Here is a 13,033-nt window from a genome sequence, read left to right on the forward strand (position 1 = left end):
GGGGGCATTATAAAGTAACGATCAATCCCACTATTCGTTGGTAAAAGTTTGCTGTGGGTGGTGATGACAAGCTAGCTTCCCTCTTCTTTTACACTGCTAATTTAGGGACAGCTAGTGCAGATATCCCTCGAGTAGCTTTGCGCGAAATTCAAAAAGAAGCACCTTTTAAGTATCAATCATTTTCACCTACCCCATAAGAAATGGCTTGAAAAATATATAAATGGTTATAACTTATTTATATTCAAATATAAATTTTAAGAAAAATACATTTCCTCATACCAAACATTTCTTATATTTTCTAGGACCCAATGAATAACTAAACCTTAACATCCTATTAAAAATATTTCAATTTCATTTAAATTTGTACTCATATCTTAAATTGCCTTTATATATTTCCATTTTAAGATATTAGAATGATATTGAATAGGCTTCAACTGCTACTTATAAACAGATGTGCAAAAAAATATTAGACATAAATATTCATACACAACAAACAATGCCCAAGATGAATACATATAAAAACTGTTATATAACAAACAACCTTTCTCTGGTCACATTTTATAGTTTTTTTTTCTCAATTAAAAATAACTTATAAACCTTTCCATTTACACCTAGTAATACAGCATGACCTTTTTAGTTTGATGTAATAAGTAGCAACGAAGATTTATTAATCTATTAGAGTACTTTGTTTTAAATAAGGCACCATTTTTTTAATATTACACAAAATTACTTTAAAATTATTTGTCAACCAGTATGTACAAAGTATACTTAGTTTTGTTTTTATCTGCCACAAAAGTATAAAATCAAACACTGCAAATGTTTGGAATTGTTGAATACTTTGTGAAATATACAGGCAATGGACACACATTACTAACAATTAATACAAAGTTATTACCGTTGGTTCACTGAACAAAGCAATTGTTAACCTTCTGTTTACACGTAGATACCAGAAAAGTAAAATTGAGTTCATCTTTGTGCTACACCTGTTTCTGTTTGTACAACTATTATTCCAACAGTTACTGTCAACAGATAATCTTCATTTATACTCATTATTTTATCATTATGTTTAAAACTGGCAACTGTTAATAACTTCTGAATTCTTATATACTGGAAACATGTAGCATTTGAAGATCTGTTCATTTGGGCAAAGTTTAACATTCACTTTTGAAATGAGAGTAAAACAAGTATGAATAATGTTAATACCAAACTTTATTTCACAAGTAGGATATTCTATATTTATCAGACTATCATTAACATTTCAAAATATGACGTACTATAAGAAATACAAATGTACATTTACCATGTGTTACTGTTGAGCAGCTCCTAGCACAACTGAAGTGATTAATTATTTTATGGTGTGAAGTATAAAAAAGCTCGGAGCTTTGGCTCTAAGTGAAACCAAGAGTGCAAAAAAGTTAACATTTTTAAAGTTCATGAAATAATTTACATTGAAAAATTAACCTAAACAGTAACTGTCACTTGGGACAAGTACTTTTGCAAGACAAACGTAAACAGTAATTGTCACTGGGTATGCGTACTTTTGCTAGATTATTTAAACAGCAACCATCACTATAAATGGGTAATTTTGCTTGTTACATTCTATTTTAAACCTACACATCACCACCATCAATTAATTTTGAACAATTATAATGATCAGAAGTGATAACTTCAACAGTTTTAACAAGACTCAATGTTAGACAAATGTGACATCCTTAATAAGCATGAACCAATGTGATGACAGTAAAACCAACTACAGTAGTTTCACAACTGCAAGTTTACTTTCTTCCAAAGCTTTAAATTCATATTTGTAAAGTGACAAATGTGGCACACAGAATATTATACAACATTTTAGTTTATACCTGACAACATGTTCATATTTGGTTGTTTCTGCACTAAATGAACAGTGCATATTTCAGCTCTGACTTGCAAAAATTAATATTTCCAAGAGAAGATGAAGCAAATACAACAGTAGAGAGTTTGGATTAGTGCAACAATTGAAATATTCAGATACTTATATTTGAAGAAAAAAATACTATACACTGTAATAACTTTGAAATACCAAAAATTATTCTTAATTCAACATCACAGTAAAGAAAACATCTTGACAACAACAGAAAAGAAAAAGCCACAAGGGACATAATTTTAACTTGGCTGGTGTAGCATTAATGGAAACCTTCATTTGTTAAATAAACAGTCTGAGTAACATATGTTACTGTGTTTTGGTAAGATATTTTATAAAGTTCTAAAAACAAGTAAAAGAAAAGAAAAACATCTCTAAGTAATCCATAACATGAAAAATCTTCAAACCTGCTATCAAAGTATGCTCTACAGCTAAGGAAAATATGGACCTCATAATTCAATAGTAGTACCTCAGATCCAAGGAAATAATAGATATGATGAATTACAAAATTTTCCTCATATAAATAATTGTTATTATTCTGTATTGAGTTTGGTTAACTTACTGTCTTGCCTAGAAAAAAAATTATTTTAAACTACGATATATAAATAAAAGAAGCTTTTCTAAGAGATTTTGAATACTTGTCCAAAAAATAATACTTAACTTTGTACACTTGTCTTTCTACTTATGTTTCAACAACTATCATCCAGGTAGTTCTAAACTTAAATATTCCATTATATTTTTCCTTCTACTTATTACTACCAATCACTTAAACTGGTATCAAATTGTTTTGTTTCTTTTTCTTGGAAAGTAAGTTTGAATGGTGCATAAGGGAAACTTCAGAGAAAAACACACTGAGAAGTCGGGTCCTCCCAAAAGTGATTACTTGTTGTGCTTCAATTCTTTAAACCTGTAATTTGTTGCACATTTTGCTGGAATTATTTTAATGATTCCCTTAAAACTGTCACCATACTTTATGAAATTTCAATTTTCTTAATTTTACAGACAATAACATGGTTCAGGTTAGTTTTCATAAAAGAGACGTACACATTGTCAGATGCTGTCACTGTTCGGTGGATAAAATCAGGATTTTTGGCTGAATACTGGCAACATCCACTCTGGTTTAAGGAATTAATTCAGAAGGAGAATTTTCTCAAAAGAAAGTTTCCAAAAGCAATGAACCATCATAAAACACAAACTTTGAATTCAAGTCTACATTTTTTTTTTTTTTTACAAATAAACCATTATCAGTTACACATAAAACTACCCAATAGAAGTGCATATTTAGTCTTTTTTATTAAAGGAGAATACATTTAGTTAACCAAATACTCCATCAATTTCACAGTACTGTATTTTGACTATTAAAAGCTGTACTTTGACGAATTCACTGAACATATTCATAAGTTCTTTTCTTCCAACAATACTGGAAATTTCCATTCTTATTCAAAATACACAGAATAATAATAATCCTCAGACCAAATATACTGAAGAAATCTAACTAACTGTAAACATTATATAAACAAAGGAATGACTGAAATGTTTTGTAGATACCAGATATTTAGACTAGTTAGAACAGTTTATCAGTAGATTCTTTGTATGATGTGGTCATACTGAAACAGATATGTATTTTAATTGCTCCATTATAAATTCCTACTTAGTTTTGCATTGCCCCAGGATTATCTTGTTACAAGTCAGCCTCTTGGACTTAATCTGAGACAGCACTTCATATCTCAATTAATTTCTCTTGTGCTACCTCCTTCTCCCCAGGATATTTATGCTCATCAGGATGCCACTGTCTGGAGAGTATCCAGTAACGAGCCATGATCTCTTCCTGTATAGCACTGGACTACAGATTTAAAACCTAAAAATGAGAGGAAAATATTACTTTTATGACTTTCAATGCAAGTTCATTTTGCTATAGTTTGAGCATTTGAAATAATATCTTACCATGCAGCTCTGTACCATAGGTAGTACAAGAGGTAAGTAAAAATGTATCTCAGGATGGATGGTATAGGTATTAACTCTTTTATTAATAAAGCAGAGAACAATGTTTCGATCTTCTTGGGTTAACCTGAAGATAACTTAAGAAGGTCAAAATGTTGTTCTCTGCTTTATTAGTAAAAGTGTTAATACCCATACCAGCCATTCTGGGATACAAGAAGTAAGTTTGTCCAGGACACAAACTTGAAGAGGCACTAATTACCAGCTTGACTAACAAAGTGAACTTTTTGGATTTGGTTTGGAGAGAACTGGATTTATATGTCTCACAGAGCACTAACAAACATCTGTATGATTTACAAGAAACAAATCTGTTTTTATAATGTGATCTAAGATGTGTAAGGAGAAAATGATAATATGCAGAACCAAAACCTGGCCTTTCGTACCAGTAGAAATCAGGCTTCCAAGACACAACTGAAAGCAGTTATGGAAGATGTCACCATTCACCTTCGATCAGGTGTTCTGTGTATTTCCCATTTACTATAACAACAGTATACAACCAATGCAACATGTGACATCCTGAATCACACTGGCTTGCAAATTTTCCTTTATGGTTCATTACATTACCACAAATGTTAGTTATGATAAGTTCCACCAACACAATAGGTTGTTGCTTTAGCTTCCACCTTATTAATATCTATTTATTTTCTCTTTCCAGTATCATGACTTGTGTCACAACCAAGAACTGGTTATAATACAAATCATACAGGAATAACTTTAGCAACCAAATGTTTATTTATAAAGATACAAATGCATGTAATGTTCTAAATGTGTTTTTTAACACATTCATAAAGCAGTACCAATTACATAAATTTAAATGTTGGACGTCTATAAAAATTGGTTTAGATTCATTTTATCACTTTATGTATGAGAAGAGGGTAGAGAAAAAGGCATATAAGCATTGTTCATTTTACTAGCCTTAATATGAGCACTAAAAACAGATATCAAAGTTTGTCTTAGAAAAGTGAAATAAATAAGCTACTATACTAAACATATTTTTTACATTGTTTATACATTTCTTCAGTTATTTCTAGTCAAAAGTAAATATGACAACAAAACCTATCTAAATAATATATTAATTTATCACAGAAATAAAACAACAGGAATAAAGTATTAAAATTGAAAATTCAATTTATTTGGATCTATTACCTTTAAAGCATTTCTCTCTACTTGCAGATCAAATGCTTGAATTAATTGGTGCCATATTTCTTTCCAACCATTATACTGAGCAACCATTTAACTTCTTGTCACACAAGACTTGTGAAAAAAAATTCTTAGCTGCATCTCAACACTTCATTTCCGTTCTGATCTGTCACAGTGCAGTTGAAATATAGCTATGAAATCCAGAGAGAGATGTACAATGCTCTACAAAAAGAAAGGACCAAGAGTCGTTTCGAGATGCAATGTCTAGGAAGGGGTTTTCTTTGCCATTTCTTAGAATACCAGTTAAAAAAACACTGAGAAGACAGAGTTTAGGTCCCAAAAGTATAATGGGTATGTCAAGTAGGCACCTAACAATGGCCACCAGAAGGAGCCTTGTTCTCGTCCAATGTTTCCAACAGGATGAATATCTGAAGAAAAATGTATATGCACACTCAAGTCATGTTCTTTACAAAAGAACAGCTATTTCAGATTTTCCTCTAACATCACTTTTTTTTAAAAACAAAATACACAAATAACATAACAATGAATGAAATGGACATCTCAGACTGACTATATTGTAAGATAAACATGACAAAAACACTTCAACAGCATTAAAATAAAAGATGATCTATAAATAAAATTATTATTCAGTGAATGGTTAATTGGACTGCACTCTACCAAACTGCATTGAGCGTTGAATATGCACTGTGTATCCTGTTACACTTTATAACATATCAACATATTAAGAAAACAAATCAAGTTTAAGACATTTTTGTTTATTTTTAAAACCAAAACTCAGTAAATAAAAATAATGTAAATAATAAATTACTAATTATATTCAAGCTAAAGAATATACTGCACCTTTCATCAACTAAATTATGGTGAAAAGTAAATCTTTATCTTTGTATATTTCAAACACAAACTGATAAAAAAGCATGAAACAATGTTTGGAAAGATTCAACAGTTAGATATAATTAGAACAGGAGGTAAAAAAAAAAAAATTTACAGTAAGTTTGCAAAGCAGAAGGTACTGATAAATAGTTTATAATAGTTGGGATCTTTTAAAAGCCTGTTTTGAAACCTTTTCAATGGGTATATTTACAGTAACTGTGCACTGTAGTAACTTTCCATGTCTGATGATGATACTAAAACGTAGGAATTGTTGAGATTTTGTTTTAAACTTATAAGAACATGGACAATCTTAGTGAGTGGATAATAACTTGAGTAATATAAAGTTGGGTGTGAAACTCTGGAAAGAACTTGTATTTTGGGTGAGAGGAACATAAAGGCATTGTATAGAAATAAAATAAATTAGATGTGATAAGTAAGTAAACAGACTTCTCAAATTTATCTGTAGAAATTCTGAAAAAGGTATGCTGTATGTGCACTCTTTCATCAAACATTAAGAACCTGCTAAAGTCCTGATTAGATCAACCACACATTGGAGCATATTTAAGCAGTGAAATACAGTCTGAAGTACAAACTTAGAGTTAAATAACAGGGTAATAAATAAAAGACTCTAACAACTCCTATTTTAGTTAGACCTGGTAGTTAAGGTACCCAACTTACAATCTGAGAGTTGAAAGTTCAACTTCCCATAAATGAACATGTTTGACCTACACAGCTGCCAACTGGCTTGCAAATATGCTGGCCAATCCAAAACTAGTTCAGACTATGAGCATAAAAAAAAAAAGAATAACGATTACTTTAGCCATAAACTAAGGCATGTACATATTTTCATAAACTAGTTCTTTATGGATTTCAAACACACAATATATAACTTTTTTTAGCATTTCAAATTATTATATAATAAACTTTTATATATATGTAGACTTGTATATGATTTATTTCATCTATGACCACATGTGTGCTTGTTTGTGATAAACTGTAACATGCACGTGAGTTATACTTATTAACAAAAATACCAATCAATAGATAAAGTCAATTACATCAATCAACAGAATTTGCAATCTGAAGCAAATCACAACAAATACCAAGCAGACAGCTTAAATGTTTAAAGATATGACTGTTCTGTATAATTCATACATTTATATTTAAATAACAGACAAACCTTTGGTTTCACATATACTTTTTCTGAATATGTGCATGTATATAAGTGAGAAACAATACCTAAAGTGTATAATCAACATATATGTACGAAGCTTCCTGTGATCTCATGAAAACCACTCACATTTCATAGGATGATATCTGGTTGTTTTCCATTTGTTATCAACTTACACCTGCAACTTTCTCACATTACTAACTCATATTCAATACAGATGCATAAGTTAAATCTGATAAATTATCTAAACATTCGACTGAAAGAAGTCTATGTTGTCTCCAGTGTACTGAAAAACAAATACTTCTCTGAAGTTACACATCCTGGAATTACGTTTCTTTTAAATGTTCTAACCATTATTTGTTCTTCATCATTCTAAATGATTATTTGATATTTTCCATCTGTATTTATACAGAAATATTTTTTACTAAATAGTTTATGTCGAAAAATTCAAAATAACATAATGCAAATATGCAAATACAACATAACTTGTAGCTGCACTCTGTCTACAATGTATGATACAGATGTGTGTGTGTGTGCACTTGTACATACACATGCACATATTCACAACAATGTGACACCTGTATTTTAATAGTTTAAACTGGAAAATAATTACTTAATCCCATGCACAAGGGTGTGGGTCAAAGTACAAAATCCATGACCTTTTACAGAGCATAACCCAAGACAGTATATGTTTCTGATATTAAAGTTATTAACTATTTGTTTTACCCTACACTGCTGATTTAATACTTCTTTGTAGAAGGTGGGTAACTAGCAAGTACAACATACAAGAATACTGAATAAATCCTAAAAATATGTATTTCATAAGTTTTGTAGGTTAAAATAATTCAATAACAAGACGACATGCTTATCAGAGACATCATTATTACTTACAAAAATCCAACTTATCGATTCAGACTAACATCCTCAGTTAAGATGCATCTTGACATCTGATTTTATGCAAACAACAGACTTTTATATTTCACTGAAAGCTTGCAACATTTCAAATAAATGCACACAATAAATATAAGTTTATGCTCAATATTTCTTCCCCAATATGGGGTTGTTCCAACAGACCAAGCCTGTGCACAATGGATTAAAGAAAAGTAAAATGACAGACGATTGTGTAAAGTTTGGAGTGGATTGTAGAAAGTCAGTTAACACACTTAGACTACATATAAAACTAAAAGCACCAGTGGTATGTAATGTTTTATAAAGTCATTACAGTTTTAACAGAATCCCAATCAACAACACATCCAGCTTCCTTGAGTTACTATTTCAGAACAATTTCCAAAATTAAATACACTAAAAAACAGTCTGTTCATCCTTCAGTAATAATTATAATATAGAAAAACGTAACCAAGTACTTTACAGGTACTTTTTAAAATAAATACTCTACATAGATATTAAACATTTACAAACTGTCTTTACCTACTTCGAAATGAAAGACCAATAACAAAGGGAGGACAGTACTGATAATCCAAATATATCCTTTATTTTCTCAATACTAAAAAACATATATTTAAATCTTGATACCACTTACTGTTTACTCATTCAAATTGTCTTTTTTGAACTTATAAAACACTACACACAAATTTGTGAAAAACCTGTCATTTATGGTACAGTTCTGAATACAAAGAAAGAAAGAAAGGTATTTTCTGCAACATTTATAGCAAACACCTAGGCTGAAGTCCTATAATGTTTAGGCATAGTCATAACTAATTCAGAACTGCTAAACAAGTGGAAGAAAACTAGTCAACACCAGAATCACTTAATAATATGCTACTTGTAACCAAATATCAGGTATAAGATTCACCACACAGCTGAAAGTATGTTCAGTAGCATAAGCTAGTTTCAGACTACACTTTATACCATACACTGTAACAGAATGTAAAAAATTAATAATTTGGTGGTAAAAATAACAAGACTGAATAATTAATACTAGTTGAAGCACCAGAGCCAAACAATATTTATCTGTGTTTTTAAGAGTCAAAGATCAGACACATGTGAACAGAAAATTGCCAGATGACTTATCAATGATATTACTTCTATTTTAAAAGGGAATAAAATAGTTACTCTAGAAATTACAGACCAGTTAATATTTGTTACATTAGTATGTGAAGAATTCTAAACACATCTAATGAAATAAACTTGGCAAAAATTCTAATGAAATACAACATATCCAGGTTATCTTGGAGATTTGGTTAGTGTAACATAAATAAGAAAGGCCTTCAATGGTTTTACTGTCTTGAAATGTTTACATGTTTTACAGTAATTCCTGTACATTGAATCCAAATATGATATCCATTTATCACCATCACACATAGATTTTCCACAACATGTCATATATACTTCAACACAAGTGATTCATTAAAATAATGACAACCAATATTGACCAAGTAGTCTTATCAATCTTTCTAGAACCCACAAGAAACACATAATAAAACACATAAATGTTCACTTTAGTAAATGTAATAATAATTTCATCTAAGTTAGTTTTTTCTACTCCATAATTTGTAAGACATCCTTATGTAATAGAAAAAAAAATATATATATATTATTTTTGAAATTTGCATATCTGAATTATGGCAAATCTATAAATAAAACCAAAACTTTTATGAAGTTCAAATTCATAAGCCTGTGAAATCAGTTAGAAACATTAGAATTTCCCTCTTTTCAACTACACTATGTAACCAAATTTTTACTTTTTCTTCTTCCTGGGCAGAAAGTGTTATTTCCCAATGCCTTATGCCTAAAGTAAATGGAAATGACCTATTTTTCTCTTCAAACTCTGCTTTTGTGACCTGGGAGTGTATATACGAAAACATAATGGAAGGCTGTATTTGGGGGCTAATACTTGAAAGTGATTTGCATTACAGTCACAAATCTAAAAGAAAACTACTCACTTCTTAACATTTGTGTATAACTTTACTGTAGATACATGTGAATCTTCATGCATATGTTGCTTTATTCAGACCTTATGTAAATAAAAATGTGCAAATTTGCCCATTTTTACATAGAAAATAGGTTAGTTTCTAAATTCATTATCCAGATCACAAAAGCAAAGTTTGAAGGGAATAATGACCATTTTCTGTACTTTTACAACATAAGTCATTAAGAAATAGCATATGCTATCCAGGAACAAAATTTGTGTTGCATAGTGTTATCCAAATAATCAAAATATCATCATAATTTAGTATTACCATTGTGAGTTAAATTTAAGGTTGCTCAGCTGAACTAATTAGTATTGTGACATACCAAAAGAATCAACTGATCAAAAGTGTAGTATTTCTCATTATTTTATTTTTTATTATTAAGTCTTATTTTTTGAAGATTTTATTGTAAAGGTTGTGGACTGAGAGCTCTTTATTTCAAAAACTAATTGGGCTGGAATTTGCTAATCGATTAATAGTCATACCTCATATCCTTAATAGATAACATTCAACCAAATGATTATTCTCATAAGATACATAAAAAACAAACAAAAATACTTATGATATTAAATGTTTGATTTTGACACCTGTGGTGGGCACAGCAAAGGTAGCCCATAACATGGCTTTGCATTTAACCATTACTATTTCTTACCACTGCTCCCTGTTGTGTATACTAACAACAACATCACTAGGCTCTTCCAAACCTTACTGTTGTATATACTAACATCACTTGACTCTTCTAACCCTTCCGTTGTGCATACTAGCAACAATATCTAGTGTATTAAGTATATATGTAACTACAGCTGATATAAAATAGTATAAAACTGAATTTTATTAAGCACAACTTTTTCCTTTGTTTTAGAGGACCAGTAATTTGTATAATACAATCACATTTAGTTCTAATACATTCCACATGTGTGTGTATATATATATATATTATTACTATTTACAAATAAATCTTTAAATTTCACTTACTTTTCTTAAAACACAGAACAGTTACAGTGATTTATGACTATTATCTAAGTTTCATTGTAAATACCTACACTATCTACCGTATTTTCCGCCTAATAAGCCAAATTTCTGGCCCTAAATTTTGGACCTGATTTTTGGGGGTCGGCTTATTGGCCGATCAATCCTTTCGGAAATTTCTTCTTCTTAGGAAATGTTTTTCTTTTGAAAATTACCATAGGCGGTAATTTTGTCCCATCAGCAAAGCACGTTAAGACTACAGTAAAACGTTGTTTCTGGAATTTCATTGGTTACCTAATTACAGTGAGTAGAGCCAATAACGAATAACATATTGATTCCATCTCTGTCTCAATACGACACGTTCTGCTTTACTACAGAACGCCAATGATCACACACAACATGCATGCTGACGCTGAAACGAGACTAAGAAATCATTTTGAAGAAACTTGTCACTTCTTAAAAATGGCTTCGGCTAATTGGGCGGTAATAAGCAAACACCCTCATTTTCAGAGCTGAAAATTGGCCTCGGCTTATTAACCGGAAAATACGGTATTTTTTAACTTTTCCTGTATATAAAACTACACTATCAGTAATAGCTAACAATAAGTAGTAAGTGTGTTAAATTAACAAATCTAACATGTATTGTTGAATGAATTTAGTAAAGCTATTTTATGATATCTTTTTATCATGTAGTCAGTTTATTATAGATTAACCTTCTGGTAACAGGCATATGAAACTGTAATAATGAAATAAAACCTACTCAGAGTAACTGAAAACACCTAATTACAGTTCTCACAGTGAGTGTTAGCTAAACTTAAAATGGTAAACTGACTCTGGTTCTGAGTCTTGTTCTCAGATTTTACTCATTATTCATATCACATTATAATTAGTAGTAAGTATAAATACCTACTGGAAATACTGTTTAATAAAAGATATAATCTGACAACCCCACATATCCAACTACAATATGGATTTGTTTGGGTGTTTCAATACTGGTTTTAAAATACTGTTATTGTCACATAATGTAATTAATTACTTTTAATTTTGTAATGTTAATAAAAACGACGCACATGTAAGGGCTCATTTCATGAAGCTTACCTAACAATGAAAATTAGAATGAGTAATTTGAAATGTGAAAGAAACTGAAAAAATAACAAAAAGTAACATAAATGGACATAAACATTTATAAGAAAATGTTTACAACTACACAAATTAACACTATCAGAAGTCAACATATACTGCAAAGTTTTGTACGGAATTGTGAAGTAATTATTACACATCTCTATCAGCAACAAGTTATGAAAATGTTAACACAACGTGAACTTGTTTTTCTTACCATCTTGGAGAGCTTTCTGACATTTAAGCAACCAACAATGGATGTGTAACATCTTTATAATATTAGATCTACACAGTTCATACACTTACTCGTAGAGTACCAAGAAAGATACCATCAAACTCTGTATGCTTCCTAGAGATGTACAGCCGATGACTAAACAATTAACGTATACAGTCACAAATACAATAACTTCTTTCGAAGACTCTCTCATTAATATTTAATCTACTTAAAATGTATCCTCCATTATGGCTAAAATAATTAATATTTCTGTTATCTTAATATTTTAGACACAGTAACATCCCTTATAAACATTACCTTTCATAACTAAATCATTTTATCAACTAAAATTAAAATATTAATTAATGACATACAGTATTAAATCAATATAATAATTAATAACAAACAATATTAAATCAAAATATTAATTTATAACAAACGGTATCAAATGAAACATTAATTAATAACATACAGTTTTAAATCAAAATATTAATTAATAACATAAATTATTAAATTAAGATATTAATTAATAACAAACAGTATTAAATTAAAATATTAATTAATGACACAGTATTACATGTAAGTCACATATACTCTTCAAAAAAAGAAACGCAAAAGGCAAAATTTGAGACATATTGTTCACAAGTTCATTCCGGGAAGTTCTGTATGACGTGTGAAACTTTGCACATTCACTGCTAAAC

The 13,033-nt window shown here is 29.9% G+C and overlaps 1 long non-coding RNA gene across 1 annotated transcript; it reads right to left on the reverse strand.

The window, feature by feature from the left end:
• Window positions 1-217: 217 nt before the first annotated feature.
• On the reverse strand, window positions 218-5,136 carry LOC143242858 (uncharacterized). Its single transcript, XR_013023341.1, has 2 exons — window positions 5,045-5,136; window positions 218-3,758 (listed from the first exon to the last, which is right to left on the reverse strand). It is a non-coding gene; the product is annotated as an uncharacterized LOC143242858 (long non-coding RNA).
• Between the last annotated feature and the right edge of the window lie 7,897 nt (window positions 5,137-13,033).

This window comes from Tachypleus tridentatus, unplaced genomic scaffold (genome assembly GCF_004210375.1).
Source record: "Tachypleus tridentatus isolate NWPU-2018 unplaced genomic scaffold, ASM421037v1 Hic_cluster_2, whole genome shotgun sequence".
NCBI lineage: Eukaryota > Metazoa > Arthropoda > Merostomata > Xiphosura > Limulidae > Tachypleus > Tachypleus tridentatus.